Here is a 25,746-nt window from a genome sequence, read left to right as displayed (position 1 = left end):
GTGTAACAACAGACACAGATGTTTCTAATGATATTTTCTCTATTTTATAAGGCATATACATGACAAACTATTACTAAAGATAGCACTCTTATAAAAGTGCTTTTACAAAAGAAAATCTCATTAAATAATTAAATGGGAGAGACTAAAACTACAGTAAGCGGAAGTTCAAATATTTACTGTTCCTTCTCTTCCCCACTTTTTTCCCCAAATGTTAAAGAAAAAAAAAATTGGGCAGAGCACAGTGGCTCACGCCTATAATCCCAGCACTTCAGAAGACCAAGGCAGGAGGATTGCTTGAGGCCAGGAGTTCGAGATCAGGTTAGTCTCAAGCAGTGAGACCCTATCTCTACAGAAACTAAAAAGAAAAAAGAAAAAACTAGCCAGGTATGGTAGCGCATGCCTGTAGTGCCAGTTTCCAGCTACTTTGATAGCTGGGAGGCTATCTTTGATACTTGGAAGGCTGAGGCAGGAAGATCGCTTAAGCCCAAGAGGTTGAGGCTGCAGTGAGCCATGATCACATCACCATCCTCCAGACTGGGTGACAGAGAGAGACCTCGTCTCAGAAAAATTAAAAATAAAAATAAAAAAGCAGTCAAAATTGGTGTTTCTAACCCTAAGAATCAAAACTAGTTCGTCATAAACTGGCTTTTCTGCAAAACTCCAAAAGAAAGTATTAAAACCAAGACAGAAAACACTGGAAGCAAGGCTAATTAAGACGTTCCTGTTGAATTACAAGTTTTTTTTTTTTTTTTTTTTTTTTGCTATTTTAAGAACATGGCTCTGAAATCTTATAACATTGATTTGGTTACTTAAAAATATTTAAAAACAATACGATTAAGTTCCATTCAAAGTGAAGAATATTGATAAAAGCATTTTAGTTTCATTTGCTTTTAGAATAAAAAGGAGTGCATCCATCTATTTGTTATTTAATTTCGTACCAATCAGATGACCTCAAAATAAAATTTAGAGCCAGGGAGAGCAGCACTAAGTTTAACTGACCTCAGTACATTTTTAGATGATGCTTCCCAGTTATTTGTTATTTTCTCTTATTGGGTTTTCCAGTCTAGGGCAGGTACACAAGAAACTTACAGTCTATGTAGTACTCCTAGTCAGTTTCACTCTGCAGATGGCACAGTGGAGAAATACCTTCTGTACAGCACCATGTACAATTTCTTCTGCAGCTGTCAGCACCTAGGGGAAAGTGCGCTGTTAAACAGTTGCTGCGTTCCACCTCAGAAGTGGCTGCAATTCGGTGGTGGGTGAAGTGACTCCTGTACATATATACAGGGATGAAAAGTACTATAGAAAATGAAAATATATAAGAACAAAGTGGCTGTCTGAAAACTTTGCCACAGCAAAACAGAATACATCACTCAGTCACAAGAGACCTATGCAGATGGGCTGTCATTCATTTAAAAATTGAATGCTAAGAATGGTTGCAGGAAACGTAGAAATATACTTACTCAATTCACAAAATGACAATAAACCAAATGTTAAAACGTATATGTTAAAAATAAAACCCAAATACTTATATTGATTTATAACATTATTTCTACAGAAATTTACCTAAAACCAGGAAAACATATACAACAAGATTCTTTATTCTGCTCAGCTAATTATTTTTTGGTTCAGATGAGAATTCAAGGGAGAAAAAAAATAGGTAAGATATCAAAATTGAAGCACAAGTATCATAAAATATCTAAAAGGGATTTTTAAAAAGCTATTCTGAAATTCCAAATTACTTCATATTTGAAAAAGAATGTTATGAAATTAGTCCTCAACAACTACTGATGTTTTATAAAAAGACAACTTTTCTTCTCCAAAATCAAATTAAGACAGACCCTAAACACAGTCTTCATCCTTAGCCCATATAAAGAATGAATCAACCAAGTTTAAGATCACTTTAGTTCATTAGTACAGAAAATTATTACCACATTCTGCTTTTACTACAACAACCTGTCAACATAATTGATCTTTGATGGAATCAGAAAATCAAATTCAATAATTATTCTCTGAGAAATATCACTGAATCAAAAGGCTGTAAGGTACTATCTCATCTCCTAGCTCTAGGCACAGCTACTATGTATATACTACTCTGAAGAGGTAACTTTACATTATTCAAAATATTCACATCTAGGTTTCTTTCTGAAACAGACCGAGGGTGCTTTGTGACAAAGTCCAACAAACCTGACCGTTAGCATACCATAAGTCAAACTTTTCTGAATCTCACTTCCTAATTAAATAGAATTTATTTGCTTTGGCATATACTCAGTGGAGTTACAGAAAGCTGACAATTTCTTTTCAGCTTTCTTAAATTCTTTCTATAATAAAGCATAGTGTAAATATATATTATTTTCCTTAAGTGACAAGACGTGGCGCTTTATTTTAAAAGACATAGACCAGAGATTCCCAATCTAGAGTCCACATATGAAATTTAAGAAATCTAGGAATTCTAGGAAACTGCATACTAAAATAAAAATATATGAGTCCATACACACATTTTCAGGGGAAATGGGCCATAAGATTTTGTTAGGTTTTAAAGGGCTCTGTAACCTCTCATGTAGTTTAAGAAACTTTGATAAATTATACTCAAGAAACCCAACTGAACAAGCAGAAGTAATCCTTCTAAATTAAATGTATAAATGAGCAGCTGTTTCTTCTCATGTAAAATGAATTAATAGTAACTTGAAGGGTTAGTCCAACTACAAAATGAATTAATGCATACCAGACACATGATATAATACCTGGCCTATTATTACCAGTAATATTAATAATTGTTCAAAAGAGCTACCTCAAATAACTTTGGGATTCTACCTTTGTTTACTGCTACATAATTTCATAATATTATTTTTTATTTAGCCATGTTGTCTAAAATAGATCAATATCACAAACTATGCATTTCTGCATTATTTTGAAAATAAAAATGTTAAGTATAAGTTTTAGAATCCTGCCACATACCTCTGGAGTCTGCATTTCTCAAAAAGCCACACTGGTCCCTTCTCACACACTGTACTTACTTGGAATAGAGTCAGATATAGTAAACATTTTGCTTTTTTATATAAATAATGTCATTTCATTTATCAGTCTTTCATTTATATAACAGTATACAAACAAAAAATCTAAATTTGAAGAATCTAGCAAGGGATCACTTTTTTTAAAAAGTAATGCACATAATACTTTTATTTGTATGAATCATTTCCTCTACTCCTTTTAGGTATTTTTCTGTAGATATAAAGATATAATAACCATTCATACATACATATCTTCCAAAAAGAAAAAGATTATTCTCACCTTTAAAATAATTCACAATATTACAAAACAGTATTACAAAACAGTGTAGCTCCTCAAGATTGTGGTGACTTAAATACTCATTTATAAAATAACAAGTAAATTCTTAACAAATCCTAAAGATACTCAGTGAGGAAAAAGACTTGCTAATACATATAAAATAATAGCATACAAGAACTATACGGGTGGTTCCTAACTACCTCAAATGTAAAGAGTGGTTTCTACTCTTCTCATAGTAGAAGTTACATTTATGTATTCACACAGTAAAAAATATATAGCAGTAGGTTTCATGTAAAAAGGCACAGAAGTAAAGAGAAGCATAGTTTAGCATTCGGAATACTGCAATGAAAACGATGTGAGTGGAATAGAGTTCATGTCTAAGAACCATGGAGAGAAGCAGAATAGGCACAGGACCAATTATGTTAAGGAATTTTCGAATGTTTTACCCCAATAGTGGCATTTAAGTAAGTATTTTATAAAAAAATAATTCTAACAGCATAGAAAATGAATTAGAGGTATGGATGATTCAACTGGGGTGATGATAATGGGAATATGCAGTTAGAAATAATAAAAGAGTGATAAAAATTAAAATTATACTATGTAGAACACTGGAAGAGTAAATAATGTAGGATAGTCAAATATATTTTCTAAAGATTGAATCTAATAGCTAGAATTCATTAATTCATTTATTCACTCAACAACAAAAAATCCATTGTTTCCTATGGGTCAGGAACTATTTTAGGAACTGGGTGAAGTGCTGAACAAAGAAGTCAATGTCCTGCCCTCTTGAGAATCATGTTAATATAAGTGATATAACAAACTATTAAATATACAATTTAATGTATGAAAATTAGTGTATAAACCAAAAATAAAGCAAGTGATGGGAAGAGAACAAATATACTATTTTAAGTGTATTCAGAGAACACTAAGGAAGCAGCATTATTTAAATGAAGAATGAAATGAAGTGAGTCTACTCTCTGGGGTTTTAGAATACCACATACAGATGGCAGATGGTAGAATGATAGCAAAGCTCTGAGATAGGAACATGCGATCAAAAACTTAACCTGCAGTCAGATCATCTGGGGCCTTCTAAGCCATAATAAAGACTTTGGGTTTGTTTTTTGTTTTTACTGTTTTAGATAGCCACTACAGTATTTTGACTGAGGGAATGATATAACCTGTTTAAAAGGGTTACAACAGCAGCTGTAGTATGAACTTCACTGCAGCTAGGAAGAATAAAACTACTAGGCAAGACTGGTAAAATGTACATAATGAGATATCAGGTAGCACTTTTCCCATTGCCCAGGGGCTGGCAATTAGAACCCAAGGCTAAGAACAAAGGCATCTATCAAGTATTTTATATTTGGAAGACAGACTTAAACAAATGAGAGCCAACTTCACCTCCATAACTTAAACATCTTTACCTTCCTTAGTTCTTCCTTATCCAGAAGTGCCTTCTCCTGTCCCCATCATGAGGCAATCATCAGAGTTTGCTTCACTGCCTTAATGTAGCTGAATAGTGCTGTTGCTGAGAGTCCAAATCAAGCGAGAGTTCATCTAAAAGATTAGTAAGAAGGGAAGACTGGTATCTCACCTCTCAGTTGGACCTCTGCTTGTGTGTTAGACTTGCTTATTATCCCATGCCCACTTCCCTTCTCTGTGCCTATTTGAAGAGAGGGAGAAAAGACATGGAGTTGGAAGACAAGATACAGATAACTGGACTCCCTCTCTGCAAAAGCAGAGTGTAGTGAATGTGAAAGTAGCTGGACTTGAGCCTCCAGTTGATGGGGACTCAAGCAGCCAGAGGCTGTGAATATACTGGAGAGGTAGAAACTGAGAAAGAGTAGAAAAAGACAATTCAGAAATGGTTGGTATGACACTCCAAAAACAACCCCCACGCTCCCCACCAAAGTTTTGTACATGTGCCTCATCAGAGAGCTAGTACTCCTCTCCCGTCCTCTTAGAAGGAGGACTAGGCCGCCGGGCCAGGTGCTCAAACCTGTAATCCCAGCACTTTGCAGGGCTGAGGTGGGCGGATCACTTGAGGCCTCGGTTCAATATCAGGCTGGCCTACATGGTGAAACCCCGTTTCTACTACAAACACAAAAAAACTGGCTGGGCATGGCGGTGTGCACCTGTAATCCCAGCTGCTCAGGAGGCTGAGGCAGATGAATTACTTCAACCTGGGAGGCAGAGGCTGCACTGAGCCAAGACTGTACCACTGCATTCCAGCCTGGGTGAAACAAAAAAAAGGAAGAAAAGGAAGAAAAAGAAAGAAGGAAGGAAGGAAGGGAGGGAGGGAGGAGGGAGGGAGAGAAGGAGGGAGGACTAGTCAGTGTGAGGCAGTGGAGCACAAACAGAAAAAAAAGGGAAGAACAAAAGGTGCTACTTACATAAGAAAGGCTTTTCCCTTTCTACCTTTCCCCTTACTTCCTCAGCACACAGGAGGAGAAATAGGTATATAAGAAAAAAAAAAAACAAAAAAAACAGATCATTCTCCACTCACTGGATTGAGCAAAAAGAATGACTAGACTTCAACCTCTTCCAACACTCTATAATCTCCTAGAAAAGTCCAAGTCATATTGACTGAAAGAAGAGAAATTGAGTTATAAGTTGGCTATGAGGTTAAAATTCAAGTTAAACTGACTTTACTACATTAAAGTCAGATTAAGCTGAAGTGTTCAGAAATCTATGACATCATCTTGAGATGAGTAAAAGGAACAAAAAAGAGTGATTTGACTAATCGTAAACAAAAAAGGTCACACTGAAGAAAAATAAAAACCACTCCATGTTCCCATTCCCACTTAATTCTCCATCTCAATTCATACTGTATTATAAAATGGTTAGTACCAATGAGGTAGTGATTTTGACTATTCATTTCTCTAAAACATTCTATGAATACTAGGCTGAATACCTAAATTATCACATTCTTATTTATTATTCTTAGGAACAACCAGCAATTACCTAACTATGGCTATTTTGTGGAGAATTTCTTGGTGTTTTCCTTGCGTATAAAAGCTACAGAAATATTTGTCTATTTGTAAACAGTAATATTAAGCAACTAAATAACATGAATATATTTCATGCATTTGTAGAAAATACTAGGTTTTTACAGAAGCTAAAACATAATATCTCCTAAATAAGACACCAAACTTAGAAGCCTGTAGATCAAAAAGGCTCTACAGAAGGAAAGACTAAAAAAGAAAGAAAAAAGAGTTTAGATGGATTCTTGTTTTATAGGAACGCTTTCAATATTCATGTTGCAGTAACCTAAAATACAATTTTAGAGAATATTTTGCTCTGACTCACAGTTTAATAACAGAATCTTCCCCTAAATGGAATCATGCTCTCTCCAGGCATTTAATAGTTAAATTAATATTTAATGGGCATTCTCTTAAAAATCAGGCAATTCCTTTTAAATAAATTAAGGTATCAGTATTTTACATGATTAAATTATGCACGGCCTTGTCTCTTTTTAAATGTCACACTTTTGAGAATACAGAATCCTATTACACTGATGTTTATAACTGTTCATGTAATGTTCTCATTCATTTAACAATCACTCATCATCCTAAATTATGACATGTATATTCAACGCATATTTTATCAGTCATTCCTTCTCAGAGGTACAACACACTGAAGAGAAAGAGTGAGTCAAAAATTACAAAACTAAGTTCTAAATTTATACATTTTTTCTACTCTACTTTCTCACAGGATGTAGAAAGAAATATCAGTTACAAGTAAATTTAAAAGTGTAAGAAAAATCATGGAAACTCAATTCATCCAAACTAACACATTAATTCACTGTTAGTTAATAATATCAACCTACATAACTTGAAAACAATCAAGTTGTGATAAAATACCTCTAAGCTTTTCTAGCATAAGTAATATTTAATTCAACAACAGTTATCACTTATGTCAACCAGGAATAAATAATCTGCTACCGCAATTTGTTATCACACAATTATTGGGGCTAGTTCTAAGACTTATGTTAATGTTTCTTATAATTGTGCAAAAAGTGGTTGTTCTAACACCAAAAAAATAGAAAGAGTTCGATATAAAACTAACAAAATATGTTCATGATCTATGTGAGAAGAACCACAATATTCCAATGAAAGAAATCAAAGACGATCTAAGTAAATGACCTATTTCATGTACTCAGAGAGGAAGACTCACTGTTAACATGTCAGATCTTCCCTACTTGATCTATAGATGCAATGCAATACCCATCAAAAGTCCAGTGAGTTATTTTGCAGATATCAATTAACTGATTCTAAAGATTTATACAAAAAAAGCAAAACACCCAGAATATTAAAGGAAAAGAACAAAGCTAGAAGACTGACACTATCCAACTCAAAACTTTACAAAACGATAGTAATCAAGACAATGTGGTACTGGTAAAATAACAGACAACTTGATCAATGGAACAGAAATAAAGAAAGCCCAGAAACAAACCCACATCAACATAGTCAACTGATTTTTCACTAAAGAGAGGAGGTAATTCAACAGAGCAATGATAGTTTCTTTCAGCAAATAGTGCTGGAACAACTGGACATCCACATGCCAAAAAATAAAAAAAACTAACCTAAACACAAATCATAAACCTTTCACAAAAATTAACTCAAAATACACCAAAGATAAAACTATACAACTCCTAGAAGATAACATAGGATAAAATCAGGGTGACCTTGTGCTTGACAATGATGTTTCAGATACACCAAAAGCAGATCCACGTAAGAACAAAACTGATCAGCTGAACTTCATTAAAATTAAAACTTCTGCTCTGTGGAAAACACTATTAAGAAAATGAAAAGGTAAGCCACAGATAGGGAAAAACGCACACCTCATAAAGTACTACTATCCAAAATATCAAAAAAGCACTCACAATTCAACAATTAGAAAATACGGACAAAAGGTCTGAAAAGACACCTCATTAAACAGATAAAATGATGTCAAAAAAGCATATGAAAAGATGCTCAATATTTTATGTATATTAGGACTGTTATGACAAAGTACTACAAACTAGGTGGCTTAAGTACTGGAGGTTATAAGGGGGAATAAAGTGTTGTCAGGGGTGATTTCTTTTGAGGATGTATCTTTCCAGGCCTCTCTCCTTGGCTTGTAGATGGCAGTCCATGCTCCCATGGCATTCTCTCTGCATGCACATCTCTTTCTCCTCTCACAAGGATACCAGTCATAATGGATTCAAACTTAACACAATAACCTTCCCTTAACTTGGTTACATCTCCAAATAAGGTCACATTCTGAGGTACTGGGGTTTAAGACTTTAACACATCAATTTTGTGGGGACATAGTATCTCCTTAGGGAAGTGAAAATTAAAACAACAATAAGATAGCATTACACACCTATTAGAATGGCTAAAATCCAAAACGCTGACATCACCATATGCTGGTGAGGTTGTGGAACAATAGAAGGAAATTGCTGGTGGGAATGCAAAATAGTAGAGCCATTTTGATTTTTGTGACAGTCTCTCCTTGTTGCCCAGGCTTGAGTGCAGGCTGCTCACGGCAGCCTCGACATCTGCCCGGTCACAAGCGATCCTCCCACCTCAGCCTCCCAAGTAGTGAGGACTACAGGCACATGCTACCATGACTGGCTAATTTTTTTTTTTTTTTGTATTTTCTGTGGAGACGGGGTTTTGCCATGATGCCCAGGCTAGTCCTGGACTCCTGAGCTCAAGCTATCTGCCAACCTCTGCCTCCCAAAGTGCCGGGATTACAGGCATGAGCCACCATGCTCAGCCCACTACAGCCATTTTGGAAGACAGTTTAACTGTTTCTTACAAAACTAAGCATACTTTTAACATAGAATACACCAATCATGCTCCTTGGTATTTACAAAAAATGAATTAAAAACATATGCCTACACGAAAACTTGCACACAAAAGTTTACAGCAGCTTTATTAATGACTGTTCAAACATGGAAGCAAAGATGTCCTACAATACAGGTGGATGGATAAAAAAACGGTGATACATCCATACAATGGAATATTATTTCGCGATTAAAAGACATGAGCTAACATGCCATAAAAAGACAAAGAGGATCTTGTTAAATGAAAAAAAAAAAAAGGTCAATCTAAAAAGGCTGCCTACTGTATGATTCCAATTAAATGATGATCTGGAAATGGCAAAACTACAGAGACAGTAAATGTCAGTGGTTACCAAGGGTGCCTCGGAGGGAAAAAAGGGGGAATGGACAGGTAAAGAACAGGGAGATTTTCTTTATACAAATCTTATATATATATAAAAACATATAAAAATGTACAACATAATGAATGAATCCCAAGATACATTACAACCTTCAGTTAATAAGAATATCTCCATTTTGGCTCATCAATTGTAACAACTGTACCACAATAATTGTCCAAACTTGGAAGTAAAGATGTCCTTCAACACAGGTGAATGGCTAAACAAAGTGGTTAATAACAAGTTGTTAATAGTAAGAAAAACTGTTAGAAGCAAAGAGAGTTGGGGCAAAAAGAAACATATGGCAACACTTCGGACTTTCTGCTAAATTTTTTCTGTAAACTTAAAACTGCTCTAAAAATAGTCCATTAATTAAAGAAAAGTAGCTCTTCTACTAAGAGGGTCAGGAAGCAAAGGACTTAGGACAATTACATGGAAATAAAAGTAAACTAAAAAATTTAAGTGCAAAAATATTGTTTTTCCAGTAACAGTCAATAATCCATGACATACTCTATGACAAACTATGACATAAAACTCAATAAAAGTATAATTTCTATATAGGAAAGTTATTTTTAAAAATGGTTTAGACAGGTCATTTTGCAACATTTAACAAAATGCTATTTTCATTTCAGAAAGCCAGATAATGCCTTGGACATAACAATATTGATACGTAAGGTTATATTTTTTAAAATATTCAAACCGTACTTATATCATTCTAAAATTCTCCAGCCTACATAATTATACTAGGATGCAATAAGGTAATATTGTTTGAGCAAAGTAAAACAGAACACTTTTGATTAGAAGAACACAAGGATAATTTCCCCTCCTTGCCTACATATCATGCACCTCACTTGGATGCAAAAGAAAACTTATAGGGAGAAGATAGTTTTATATTAACTTTGAGATAAATTTTCAACAAAAAAGAAGTAGTTTTCTACCCTTTAAAGTTAAAAAAAAAAGTAGCAATTATTTCTCTGAAGTATGTAGATTCATTCATACTCCTGGTACAATCACAACTGTATATGATGTTCCTATTTAATTTTCCTTTGTCATTTCAATGGCTATAATGCATCTTTCCTAAAAAGAGAAATAGTAATCAAGTTTAGAAAAATATAAAATATACTGGTAGCCACATTAAAGAGTATCGTTAAAGTCCGTTTTCGAATCTAACAAATGTGGAATTTATTCTTACCATCATCGTTTATTGAATACTGGTTAGTATAACTCTGAGAACGTTATTTAACCACCATTTATAAAAATGGGATAACTGTAAAGGTTAATGCCATTCTAAAATGATGTAGACAGGTTTTTTTATATGAGATCCTCTTATTATTAATTGCTGTTGACATTTACAAATCCAAATATCAATGAATGATATTCAAGATAGATTCTATACCACATACCCATGGAAATTTATTCAACAATAACAAAGAATGAAATCCTGTCATTGGCAGCAACATGGATAGAACTGGTAGTCATTATGGTAAGTGAAATAAGCCAAGCACAGAAAAAACAAATATTGCATGTTCTCACTCATATGTGAGAGCTACAACAGTGGATCTCATGAAGGAAGAGAGTAGACTGCTGGTTATCAGAGGCTGGGAAGGGTTGAGTGGAGGGATAAAAAGAGGTTGATTAATGGGTACAAATATACAGTTTGATAGTGTTTGATAGATCAGTAGAGTGACTTTAATAACTTTTTGTATATTTCAAACTAATTACAAAAGAATAGTTTGAATATTTCTAGCATAAAGAAAGATAAATATTTAAGGAGATGAATATCCTAATTGCACTGGTATGATCTTTACAAATTATACAAAATGTATTAAATTACTATAATATATTAAATTGTATTAAATTATTGTAATAAATTACTGTAATTTAATACATTTTGTATAATTTGTAAATATGTACATCTACAATATATCAATTAAAATATAATGTTTAAAGACAGATCACATACCAAACTTATGACTCTAAGACTATCTCCCTACTTTAAGGATGCCTGAAAGGTACATGAATTTTTTAATACTCTTTAAAAATGTCTATAACATCATTTGTCATATTTTAATGTCACATAAAGAAACTGTTGAAGTGGTGTTCTATAATTTCCTGAGGCTTTTGGGGATAAAAATCAAGTAACAGCAGTCTTCCTCAATTAATAGAAAAACTAGCTTAAGGGATAAAATTGCCTCATTTTGAGATTTTATCTAATTTTCAATATTTGATAACTCCCACTAGTTGCCTATACTATAATAGAATCTATCAGATTTTGTATAAAATTTTATTAGCCTAACGTGGTAGTTGTAAGGACAGACTTTGGGGATGGAATGTAAGGAAATCTCATCCCTGACTCTAATTGTATAGATACTAGAAATACACATACTTACACACATAAACATATATACATACCAGACATACACATTTACATATAAAAAGGAATACACACACAATGTGGGCAAATTAATCTTTGTGCCGTCTGTTCCTCATATATTTATTGTGAACTAATTCAGCTGATATATGAAAAGCATGTAGTTTTAACCATCTCTGGCTCACAGTAAATTTCATATAACTATTATTATTATTGCTGCTGCTTTAACCAATGTTGAATTTAATATACTAACATGTCCAGCGTCCTGAAGAATATAATTTCCAAATGCTCTATTACAGCAGAAGACAACATGGTACAAGGTGGAGGGATGGTTTTGGGATGAAACTGTTATACCTCAGAACATCAGGCATTAGTTAGATTCTCATAAGAAGTATGCAACCTAGATCCTTCGCATGCTCAGTTCATGATAGGGTTTCCATCCTATGAGAATCTAACACCACTGCTGATCTGACAGGAGGCGGAGCTCAGGTGGTAATGCTGGCTGGCCCCACAGCTCACCTCCTGCTGTGTGGCCCAGTTCTTAACAGGCCACAGACTGGACCAGAGCAGGGTTGGGGACCCCTGCTCTATTACTTGAATAAGCTGAATAAGCTTGAGGACTACTAACATTGAAACATAAAAAGCACAGCATTTTAAAATGCACTTGGAATTTTTAGATCTTTTGTTACTAAATACTTTGAACTCTCCTGATTTTGAAACTTATTTGCATGTCATATAAGATTCGTGAGTAGAGATAATAGAAATGCATCCTATCACAAACCTTCTTTATTCTTTAACAGCAGCAGCTGACACAGGAGAATAATTTCCTGCTTCACTGTGCTGACAGCACATCGTCTACATTCAGAAATTATATCCTCAGCAGGAAGGCAATAGGTTTCTATCTACACTAAAGAAAGAGAATAGAAAAATTACACAAAATAGAGGTGACTTAGTATTATTATAAAAAAAATTGTATTGAAGAGTTTTTTTTAACTGGTGAAATGACACAAATTATAACTAAATTTATATTTTAAATTTCAAGTATTTGGCTAGAATGTTTCTTAAAGAAATAAAAGTTTTGTCTATTTATAATGTTTAATACTTCTAAACAAATATTATATTTCTACTCTCAAATTTTTAAACAAAATTCTAATAAGATCAACTAAAACGTATTAGTTTTCTGATTTTAATCATTCCTAGTATGTTAGAACACTACGTCCTAGTTCAGTCAGTAAATGCCAATTCTTTTAAAAAAATATTTAGGAGAATGGTGTTAAGTGATAATCGTTTATATTAAAGTTTTGTTCTGTTACCAGAAAAATTACTCTTCACTCTATAAGTTATAATTTCCACGTATTTGTGTATGCTGCATATTTATAAGCTACTAGGTTTTTGTTTTGGTTATATGAAAATCTAGTGACTTGCCTTATTGGAAGTCATGTTTAAGGTGTCATATTAGTTTAAGTAACTCAGATGTCTGAAGAAGTATGTATTGTAGGTTTCTGGTCCGTATTAATAAAGTAAAAGTATCAAGACCTCAGGTTCTACAAGCAGTTCCTGGATTCAAATCTTTCTATCACTACTAACCCTGTGAATTTGGTCAGTTATTTATTCTGCTTCCTCGTTTGTATAATAAGGATAATAGTAGTATGCGTCTAATGGGATTGGTTTGAGTATCAAATGAAAATCTATACAAAAGCACTTAGAAAAAGCCTAGCATATAGTAAGGCACTCCACAAATGCTAGCTAGCTGTTGTTTTTGCTGCTAAGTATGGCAGATGAGCACACATATTAAACTCCACTCCCTTCTGAAACATCACTAAAATGGCAAAATAGTATAAAATCAGAAAGGCAAGGAGAAGGGTGAGGGAAACAACAGCAAACATGAAATTCAACATCGTTTTGGAAAATGAAAAATTGAAGCAGAATAACTAGGAACACACTCTGTACAGAGAGGAAGCTGAAAACTAGGTAACAGAAAATGCTAATATCAACAGCAAGATAATTTGCCTAATGAAATCCCAGAAAGACAGCGATAATGTTAGCACTGAATACTGAGGGAAACTCTAAAAATCTGTATAGAGAACATTTTGGCACATAGGTTTACTACTTTAATTTACATATTCTCTTCTCCCCCTTGAAGTTCAGAATATTAGGTATCTTGACCCGGAAATGTTCCTGAACTACAACTACCAGGCAAAACAGAGAGGAGTCAAGGGACAAGGTTAAAATGGACTGAAGCAGTTCCTAAATATTGGCAGGCAGATATACACCATGCAGAAAGAATATCTGAAAATCCAGTAGTGAAAGTTTAAGAACTCAGATAACAGATATATAGCTACCGTCATACAGAATCCCTAGCTTTTTGCGTGATCACACTAATGAAGCTATCTAAGCAACAAGTCTTGCTACCAGACACACAGCTTTCAACCAAATATGTAGCACCACATTAAGTCAAAGCTTTTACAGAAAGTCTCCAACACAAAAGACTAAAACCAAAAGAAAGAAAGAAAGAAAGAAAGAAGGAAGGAAGGAAGGAAGGAAGGAAGGAAGGAAGGAAGGAAGGAAGGAAACTCAGAGGAAATACAATACAAACAGCAGAAGCAACCTTAAGGCAAAACAATTAACATCTTCACAGACATTAGAATTGATGGTTACAACCACAAAATAAGAACAATACGTCACGTTAAAAAAAAAAACAGTAATAATTGGAGCAGGGGAAGTAAAAAATCAGAGAAACAGTAACAACTTTCAGAAAATGAAAATAACTGAAACATTCAATGAAAGAAAAAGTTTAGCAAGTCCCTGAATAACTACAATTTTAAAATTTTTTTAATGAAAAAAGAGAAGGAAAATAAAATCAGAAGACAAATCCAGATCAACATAGCCCTAGGATCAGTGATACAAATAGTAAAATGAGAGAACAGAACAGAATACCTTCATAATTCTGAGGCAAAATTATTTTCAGCCTACAATTATATACATAAGCTTATATTCAATTAAATGTGAGAATGATGACAAATTCAAGTATGCAAGCTTCTATGACTCCTTTATTAGGATGCATCTGAAAAATATATTTCTATAAAACAGGATTAAAAAAAGTAAAAGCAAGCATGAGATTCAGGAAATAGAGGATCTAGCACTGGAGAAACAGCATAAGCTCCAGCATAAGCCCAGGCATGGGCTTTATGAGTGTTTTCAGAGATTTATTCTGTTTATATCCAAAAAACTCAAATAACTTTAGACCTAAAAAAGCCTTCATCTAGTGGTTTTCAGGTTGCATCTGAAGTAGTTTCTTCTAGTCTTACCTATAAACTTCAACTCTGTGATGTATGCACTATTATTTTCATCATTTTACAGATGAGAAAATAAAGTGTGTACAGCAAGACAAGTTAATAAGTGGGAGTGGAAATTTTAACCCTGGCAATTTAGTTCCAGAACCCATGGTCTTCAGTGTTTTGCTCTACTATATGTATTATAAACCTACTGAACACAACATATTGTCTTTAATTATTTGGAAAACACTTCGGGACCTCATAGGGCCTGACGTACATAGCTTCACCATTTCATAAAAATTGTGGATCGTACAAACCATGGTACTTCAGATTTGATGAACTTGTAGCTAACGGTACTAACAGCATAATAGCACTTACAATGCGTCAAGTACTATTCCAATTGCTTTATACATATGTATTAATTCAGTCCTCACAACAATCCCATGAGGTGGGTACAGTTATTATCCCTACTTTACACATGAAAAAATGGAAGCACAGGTTAAGTAGCTTGCTGGAGTTCATGTGGATACTAAGGGGCAGAAGGCTCCAGAGACTGAGTTTTTAAATATTATACAGTATTGTTAAAGGTTTCATATACACCATCACTAGTTACTGCTCCTTGTGATAGACAAATTAAATATCCATTTTTATATCAGGAAATTGTAAAACAGAGATCAAGGAACTTGTACAAAATTCACAGTTTGCAAGAGACAAGACAGAAATTCAAACCCAGTTCTGCTTCACTTCAAAGCCTTTGAAATTAGCAATAACCAACCCTATTTTACTATATAATATATAAACAATATGGTTAAGGACTTTTTTAGTTGTAAAAATATATCCAACTGGTAAGTCTCATTCAGTGTTTCTGTGAGATAAACAGACACACTTAAACCTTTAAGTACTCTACCCAAAGTTTAAATACATTTATGGAAATCTTTCTAAAATGTATCACATATATACCTAACTTCTTAAAATGTAATGAATACAATTCAAACATATCTTGATGAATCTGGTTCATCACCGTGATGAGCAGTAATGACTCTGTGTGGGAAAGTAGCTACAGGTGTAGAGAGTAGAAGATAAAACTTAAGAGCTACTGAAGTCAACAGGAGTCCTGTAAATTTGAAAAAGACCATGCTGAGAGAATTCACTTTTGTAGCTGGTCTTTGTCTCAGAAAGAAAAACACAATAGCTGCTTGACTTCACTTCCTATCTACACTCACTGTATTTTTATACTCCTGCACTTTTGTAAGAACAAAATGTTACCCTTTTTGAAATACAGGTAGGTATTTGAGTTATCATCAGCCCCCAAAAGAGACCCTGCAGAATTATCCTATGACTTAATGGATTTCTGGTATCTCACAGTGCCTAGAAGTCTGTTAATCGCCCATCCCATCCTTCAAAGTGACAAAGACATTCTTTCTTGTCCCTCAGATGACTCTTCTGTTCTCTTGTACCCACTGCTGTCCCAGTGTATTCCCTACTTCTACAGTCCACCGCTCTCTTTCCTTTTGTTTCTTTCACCATTTTTCGTTTTTTGTGTATGCAGTCTGTCATTTCTTGGCTTCCACGTAAAAAGACAAAAAATTCGGTATGATATGATAGTCAAAAAGTGGCAACAAACTTGATAGACAAGAAAAAGATGGACCATGGTTCACTTATTTTTGTAATCTAGCCATTAGCACTGTGCCAGACTATAGACTAAATGATATTGTGTGGAATCAAACTAATTACATAAAATACAAGCAAATCACCAACAAATGGATAAGCTAACACCAGTACCACCACATTCTCTCATTTATTAGTTTTCTTTTTAATCTTCTTTAATCCTTGATTAGTGCTGAAAATGTGACAAAAGAAAAAAGCAAGAGAATGCAAACTGAATGGCGTTCTTAAATAAATACTTTACAAAATGGGCTTTCATATAGAAAAAAATATAATGATTCAGAAAAGTGGTCTATGTCTGTTTTAAGGGTATTTAAATGAAGAGAAAGAAAGAGAACATGATGCAATTGAAAGATAGGCAGGAGTATGTTTCATGGTAAACAAAGGGATGAAAATATAATTTGGATACTAAAATTATATGAATGATGAAATATTCCTTCAGAGTCGTTGTAAAATAAGACTGTAAAACGCTATAGGGAATGCATAACAAAACAGCTTAGCAAAATCTTAGAAATACAATGATGAAAGAGTTCAAGCACCATTTAAGGTTACTAAAAGATATCGTACATAACACCAGTCACAATTTCTAAGAAAATATCATACTTATTTAAGGCTATTAACAAAACTATCTTATCACTAACTTCAAATTCCAGTTTTAATTTATTGCCATCAAAATAATAGTTACCATTAATAATCAAGCATACACAGAGTATATTTATATACATATATACATATATATAAATACTAGTTTGACTCCAATGATTATAAGTGAGTACCTTGGAAACTGATTTAACTTTTTGTGCTTCAGTTGTCTAAAAGAATAGATCCTTCTTCATAAAGTTTTTGAAAGGACTAAATAACATATACACAATGTGTGGAATATGGCTTTGAAAATAGTAAATGTTCATTAGTTAACTATTATTATTATCACTATTAGTATTTCACTACATCTTCCTTATCATCTGTTAGCCTACCTCTCAACTAATAAGGCAATAAATCCCATAATATGGCCAAGGCTACAGATGCAAAAATTGTAAAACTAAAAGTAAAATAATGTATGCTAAGAAACAGAACCCACCATAATCTTCTTTCTCATTTGGCATTTCTTGTTGACAATGGCAATTTCTGCCATCAATAAAAATTGTGGAAAAACGGAAATCATCATTATAAGGAAAACATGTTACTATGTTAGAACACAGCAAAAATAAATGCATTTACCCATTTTTAAAAGGCTAAATCCTACTTTTTAAAATCTTCCTTAAGAAATCAATCCTTAGATAAACATTCAATTTTTCTCCCCCTCCCCTGCAAAAAGCTAGAAGCTGGAAATATAGTTAATATCTTCAAAACTACTTGGAAATACCTTTTACATAGGATGAGCACATAAAAAACATGAAAATGGAAGAAATAACTTTCATTTCCTATAAAAACACTTGCCTTCAATCAAACTCACCTTTCCCTAAAAACTGTGCAAAATGATGCCAAATTATAATCCAAAAACCAATATATTACAGCATATACTTTGGGTTTAAATTTTTAAATCCTATAAAAATAATGTAGAGTACAATCAAATTTAATTGTAATTCATAAAAACTGCCTTCAGAAAAATGTATAGTTTGTTATATGTATTATCCTATAATATTTAAGTGTCTTGTTTAATTTTTTTTTTTTTTTTTTTTTTTTTTTGAGACAGGGTTTTGCTCTGTCACCCAGGCTGGAATGCAGTGGTGCAATCTCGGCTCACTGCAGCCCCGACCTCCTGGGCTCAAACGATTCCCCTACCTCAGCCTCCCAAGTATCTGGGACTACAGGCACGCGTGACCACACCCAAATAATTCTGTTTATTTTTTTGTAGAGACAAGGTCTTGCTATGTTACGCAGGCTGGTCTCGAACTCCTGGACTCAAGGGATCCTCCTGCCTCAACCTCTCAAATTGCTGGAATTACAGGCATGAGTCACTGTACCCGACTGTCTTACTTGATTTAAATAGTTTGACAGTGGTTTAGAGCATCCCAATCTGGAGAACAATAATGTCACCTCCATTTTTTATATGGTTATTCTTCTGCATCCGTTTCATTTCTAGTCTTCTGCTTCATTAACTTTCCATTTCCTCAAATACATTAAATCTGAAATAGTCATCTCAATATGCTAACGATCTGATAACATTTTAAGCAACTTTTTTATTGCTCAAGATAAACTAGTTATGCTTTTAAAAAACAGTTTTTCCATTTGGTTATCAACAAAGCTCTCCGAACTGCTGTACCTTTATAAAGCTTAACCAATATTACAGTCATTTCTGCCTGTATTTAAAAAATCTGAAGAGTTTCTTGATATTTACTGTGTGATACCTCCCAACCAAACAAAAATACTGATAGGACTGATAAAGGATAAAATCAAGGAAAAGGTAACAATGAAAAGGGAATCTTGGGAACTGCTGGGATCTTGGAAAAAGGTAGGCCAATATATTAAGATAATAAGAGAGATTTAGGTAAAACAGAAAATGTTTTACAGTAGGTTTTTAACACATATTGCTTAGTACTCTTTACAATGTAGTAATTGTTATTAGATCTTCTTTCTCAAAATTCCTATCAGGTAGTAACGTAGAATTCCATTTCTTTATATACACAGTCATTCATATACAAAATGAACACTACCCTAGAACTCAAGTATTTATAAGCGAAGAATTTAAACCCCATAGAGGCAGTGCTATACAATGTACAGCATGGACTCTGGAGTCAGACAGACCTGAGTACAGATCAACTTTTTCATCAGCTGCATGATTTTGGTCAGCTTACCTTATTTCTGAAATGGTTATAACAGATGTATATATTTCCAGGGTAGCTGGGGGAAATAAGAAAATTTTTGTAAACAAACAAAAAGCCTAACATGCTTTTTTATGTCTGACAGTATAAGCAAGGAAACCCAGCCAATTCTCCTGCCTGAAACAACTATGTCAGAGAAAAATATCAAAAACACATTCTTCAATGGCATCTGTTAGCTGACCAGAAGCTAATAAACCTAAATAAATGCAGGAACCTGGAAGAGTAACTAGAGCATGTAAGGGGACATTTACTTTGAAGTCATTTGATAAACCAAGGTAATCTGATCTTTTGTCCATTGACCTTCCTGTTCCAGGTGGGCAGCCTGATGAGAATCCCCAACAAATACTAACTTTAACCAGCTATGCTGTCATTGTAAGAGTAAAATATGCCCTGATCCTCTGACAATTCCTAACATACACTTAGAAGGCAGGAAAAAATTATCTGGGAATTCATAACCCCAAGTTTGCCTTCAAGCAGATTTTCAGCATGAATTCATACCTGGTGGTTAAAATAATCTCAAGCCAAGAATTTAGTTTCAAGTTGTTCCCAACTATAAATGACAACTAAACTCAAAGCCAAGCCACTCTGAAGGAAACCACCTTTATCGCAGGATTCAAAAAATTCCCTCAGGTAAATTGCCAAGAAAACTTAACAAACATTCACCAAACACACAAGGAAGCATGGTGGCAAGAGTGAGAACCAGCAGAAACAACACAGAGCAGAACTGTCAGATAGAATATTTTAAAATAAGTATTCTTAACACATTTCATAAGAGGTTTGAACATTTACAGTAAAAAAAATCCGAGAAAGGGTCAAACAGCACTTCTAGATATAAAAAATATAACTGAAATTAATGAACCTTGTCAAGTATTTTGAACATAGAATATCATAATGTATTTTAATTCATTTATTTTCCATTTTCCTCCTCAAAACACAAACATTTTGATTAAATAGGAGCAGCAAATTTGAATTATTTAAAAATCTGATTTACAATATGCATTTACGTGTGGCTTATTAAATATTTCTTGACAACAAACCAGACCATTAAAATATTAACAAAAACAAAGAAGTAGATGTGAATGATACGTTATTTAAGAAAAGCTTCCAATGTAATTTTATAAAATTACGTGTTTCTTGAAATCTTATTTGCCTTATCTAGAAAATTCTGTTTACCACAGAAAGCAATTAGGTAATCCTTAGATCTATATATACAATTTATCAAAAACTTCAAAGTGGCATAATCAAAGAAGCAAAAGTGGCCCATTACTGACAAATAATCACACCCAATTTCAAATTCTATAAACTTGAGAGCACAGTCTAAAACAAATTTCTAGTTGAAAAGAATCAGTGCTAGATTCTTTCAAATCTTTACTTCTTCAACAGCATATTATTCCCTAGTTTATATTATGATCTTCACTTTCACTATCATAAATAAAACAAAACCTAAATAATTTTGAAGTTCTGATTCAATGCATTCTTAAACAAGGGGTCAGTGCTTTTGCTAGATGATAATTTTGTATCTTCCATTTCTGGTTCTTTGCCTTAAAGTGTCTCTAAAAGTAAATGCTAAGAAAGTTAATAGAAGGAAACCATCTGCTTATTCAAATAAAAGTATAAACTAAGGCCGGATGCAGTGGCTCACGCCTGTAATCCCAATTCTTTGGGAGGCAGAAGCGGGCGGATCACCTGAGGTCAGGCAGTCGAGATCAGCCTGGCCAACATGGCGAAACCCTGTCTCTACTAAAAATACAAAAATTAGCCAGGGATGGTGGTGGGCACTTGTCATCCTAGATACTTGAGAGGCTGAGTCAGGAACACAGCTTGAACCCGGGAGGCGGAGGTTGCAGTGAGCCATGATCACGCTACTGCACTCCAGCCTGGGCAACGGAGTGACACTCCAACTCAGAAAATAAATAAATAAATAAAATGTAGAAACTATGAAATTTAAAAAAATAAACTCAACTGAACAAAGTAATCTATCCTCAACTGCTGTGGTTATAGTATTAAAAATCCCATCGATGGCAAAATTGCAGTTGTCAATATGAATATCTCATGTGAACAGATTAAGGAGAAAACAAAAAGGGTTATCTAGCATCTATATAACACATTTGTATGTGTGTATGTGTACACATATGTGTATGTGTACTGTATGTGTATACATATGTATATGTATACACACATGTATATATGCATATATTTAAAACCAATAGATAAGGCAACTGTTCCTAAAACAACACATAAACTACTCTGGTAGGTCAATCATTTCCTGAATTATCTTTTAATAGGTCATGAAGCACTGCTATAATACTGTAATATGCTGAAGCAGAATCTTCCACACATTTTATATTACACAGATAATTCACCCCTAATAAAGTATTCCAAACCAACCTTTACTCTATTAAGTTTAAGGTATATTAGTTTTATTTCCCTTTGTTTAATTTTCCAAAATTCTATGAAATGTTTCTTTCATATATTATAAATATGCCTAAGAAAAGCATTTTTTCTGGTTTAACCCACTGTCCACATACATACACAGCTGCAAGAATCACAAAGTCTGTTCTCTCTTTACTATGAACCCACAGACTTCACTTACAAAGGCTGGTGAAGAGCAATAATTGGTGATGTGTTATTTTGGTTTACGGGTTAAATAATATGGATTAAAATATTTTGAAATAAATAATATGGATTAAAATATATACATATATATGTATATGATGTTTAATGACACTTTTCCTGTTACCTAGGATTTAGAAACTAGGACCCAGAAAAGAGAACAAGGAGGAAATAAGTATCCTCACGTTCTAAAAAGAACTGAAAAAAAATTGAGGCCAGACAGTCTCTTTTGGTGCTGCAATCCAAGAGCATGATTCCTACATACTGAGAGTACTCACGAGAAGATACTATCTTTTCACTCTGGCTTATATTAATACTTAGATATCAGACTTAACGATGCTCTCTGTTCCTAAGTGGGTACAAAAAACAATAAAGAGAAATAACAGGAAAAACACATAACATGACAATGACGCAGTTACCTCTAGCACCATATGAGTCACATGGGCCTACCTTAAAAAAGATGTCCGCAAGAGTGAGGAGGCTCCAACAACCCCAGGAAACTGTCTACCCACATGGCTAGAACACAGAGGGACTACAACAGAGTTAACTAAGAATATCTTACATCAGGTTTTAACTGTGTAGTAGGAGACCTCAGCAGAGTCCATCACAGATGTAAAGCATACAACTATGAGAGAGCTACCATTTGGACAACTGTCACATAGAAGAAGGAACTAATGGCCAGTGTAAATCACAGAGGTTCAAAACTCAATAGAGTATTATTACAAGCCTAGTTAAGTAAAAAGAAAGTTTTGCCCATTTCCTTCTATCTGGTCCCTAAACCTAGAATCAGAACTGGGGGAGGAGAGAGACATCTTAGAATTAATCTATGCATCCTTACTTAAATCTAAATAAAGAAGGTGAAAGCATACACTACAACAGCTTCCAAGTTTCAAGTTCTTAGGCCCCAAAGCCTGACTATTGCTGAGATGGGGAACAGCTTTAAATTAGATATGAGATTCATATATCATATTATCCTATACTAAAGGTTTGTTTTTAATAATCAAAATGAATGGGATGTTAAGAAATACACCACAATATTATTCTCTGCTACTCTGGTAGAGTCTATACAAAGTACAGTTGTAAGTGAAACAACCCACCTTAGGGAAAACATCAAGAACATAAAGCGGAAGATTAATTCAAGGTACATGTTGTGAGTAAAACAGATAAGAATTGGCAACAATTATAGAATAAACAGAGAATAAAAAAGAGAACAAGATCAAACTTAACCAATTTTTCCAGTTTGGATAACTTGAAAATCACTGGTGCCAATAACTGAAACGGGAAACACAAAGAAAGGCAAGTTTATAAATTTAAAAGAATACATTTTTTGACATTGAGTTATTTATCTACTTAGTTATTCATATATGCAGTACATATAGATTGAGCATCTACTATGTGGAAGACCCTATAAAAGTATTAAGGGTACAATGTCAATAAAGGTGATATGGTCATCATAATTTTTGTAGCACTTACAGTCTAGTGAGTTAGAAAAGATTTGTAATTACGAGAAGCATTAAAAATATAGGATGTGTCACAAGAACAAAGGAAGGGTCCCTCAACCAGATTGAGGTGATCAGCAAAGACTTCCTGGATGATTATATAAGCTGAAACCTCAGCCTTATATAGGAATCATGGTGTGTGTGTGTGTGTGTGTTTGTGTGTGTCTGTACGTTTAAAAAATTAATACAGATACATAACCAAATACCTGTGGAAGAAGTAACATGCAAATTATGTGAACATATTATGTGTACTTTTAGGGTAAGGTAATTTACAGAAAGACTTTATATAAGGTATAAACAATCATTTATTTTGAAATACATTAAATATAATAAGGTGTACATAAAACAAAAGATCAAAACAGTTTTGAGCTGAACATATGACTTAAGCATGATCTACATAAAGGGAGTAATTAAACCTAAGGGATCTACGGGGCCAAGGACAGAATCAAATGTAACCCTGACATTTATGTGATGATTTCAAGAAACAGAAGAAATCCATAAAAATATTCGAGATAGTACAGTTAGTTACAGAAATAATGAGAGAAACTGGATCATACAATGTCAAATAAGCCAATGGAGGAAGAATAGTTATTAATATTGAATGCTTTAGAAAATTAGAAGAGGATGATGGCTACATGACTGAAAAAGACAGTTCAGTTAATTAAGCAACTAATAAAGATACCATGAACTCTGAAAGAGTTGGATAACCAGGAGTAACAAAATGCTGAGAAAAAAAAGAAACTCAGTAGCCTACCCTTTCAAAAAATTTTGTTGGTATGTAAAAGGGAGAGAAAGTGACCACAGGTATTACCAGAATTAAAGAAAGGATTTAGCTTTTGGTAATTTTGTATAAAATAAGAACTGAATATTACAAAGCCAAAGAGAAAGATCTCATGAAAAAATTTAAAAGATCCAAAAGAATGAGATAAGAGTCTGAAAAAGATAAAGAGGGGCAGGATAAATGATTCCTAAAAAGAAGAATAGAGAATTCTCATTCTATATATGTAGACAAGGATTAAAGGTGAAATTAAATTGTAATTTGAAGTATAAAAGGAAGTTGAGGGAGGTCGTTAAAGATGACCTAAATAAACTGTGAGGCAAGTACATTTACAGAGTATAAATCTGTCCGGGTGAGTTTCTGGGTTGAAAAAGATGAAAAAAGTTTAAAGAGGCACAAAATGGAAAGCTAATCAGAAATAAAATGATAACAGCAACAGAGCTGGCTCAATTGAAAAGATATGTTAGACTGAGTAGCAGAATCAACTGGCCTGATTTTAGTCTTTATCCAGGGATGCTCAGCAACCACACAGCAAAAGTACACAAAGTGCAAGATAATAAAAACATAAGGCTGAGCCACATCAGATCTTACATTTCATCTTCAATACTAACAGCTCAAGAAAGCAAAGATTACACTTTTTTTTTTGAGACAGAGTCTCCCTCTGTCACCCAGGCTCGAGTGCAGTGGCACAATCTCGGCTCACTGAAACCTCTGCCAGCTGGGCTCAAGCGATTCTCCTGCCTCAGCCTCCCAAGCAGCTGGGATTACAGGCACCTGTCACCACGCCTGGCTAATTTTTGTATTTTCAGTAGAGACGGGGTTTCGCCATCTTGTCCAGGCTGGTCTTGAACTCCTGACCTCGTGATCCACCCGCCTCGGCCTCCCAAAGTGCTGGGATTACAGGCGTGAGCCACTGCGCCCAGCTAAGATTACACATTTTTAAAGATTCTCAGAAATAGAAACGAGTATCATAAAATTGGGAAAAATAATAAAATTATTAGTGTATATAGTAAAGCATTCACTGCTACCTTGGAAATGTCATTCATACTTAATTTAAAATAACTTAATTCTGTTAATTTCTCCATATATCCTTCTCTCCCATGACGTCTTAATGTAAAACAGTATTTTATTAACAAATAGCTTTAGGTTTCCGCTTTAAATAGAGGGGCATAAATGAGTGGTTACTTAAAATTAAAGTGTTATCATAGAATTTAATAATTTCAAATGT

The 25,746-nt window shown here is 33.9% G+C and overlaps 1 protein-coding gene across 5 annotated transcripts in view; it reads right to left on the bottom strand.

Moving 5' to 3' along the window:
• The window catches only part of NOVA1 (NOVA alternative splicing regulator 1), a 151,702-nt gene that overhangs the window by 102,441 nt on the left and 23,515 nt on the right, over nt 1–25,746 (bottom strand). For 2 of the 5 annotated variants that reach the window (XM_030804138.1, XM_030804139.1), the window contains exon 3: nt 1,090–1,191. The exons of the other annotated variants lie outside the window; for them this stretch is intronic. The gene's annotated coding sequence lies outside the window, so the exon portion shown is untranslated. The remainder of the gene's footprint in view (nt 1–1,089; nt 1,192–25,746) is intronic. 5 annotated transcript variants of the gene reach the window in all.

Source organism: Nomascus leucogenys, chromosome 22a (genome assembly GCF_006542625.1).
Source record: "Nomascus leucogenys isolate Asia chromosome 22a, Asia_NLE_v1, whole genome shotgun sequence".
Classification (NCBI taxonomy): Eukaryota; Metazoa; Chordata; class Mammalia; order Primates; family Hylobatidae; genus Nomascus; species Nomascus leucogenys.
The sequence above is the reverse complement of the archived record's forward strand: the minus strand, read 5'-3'. Positions and strand labels throughout refer to the sequence as shown.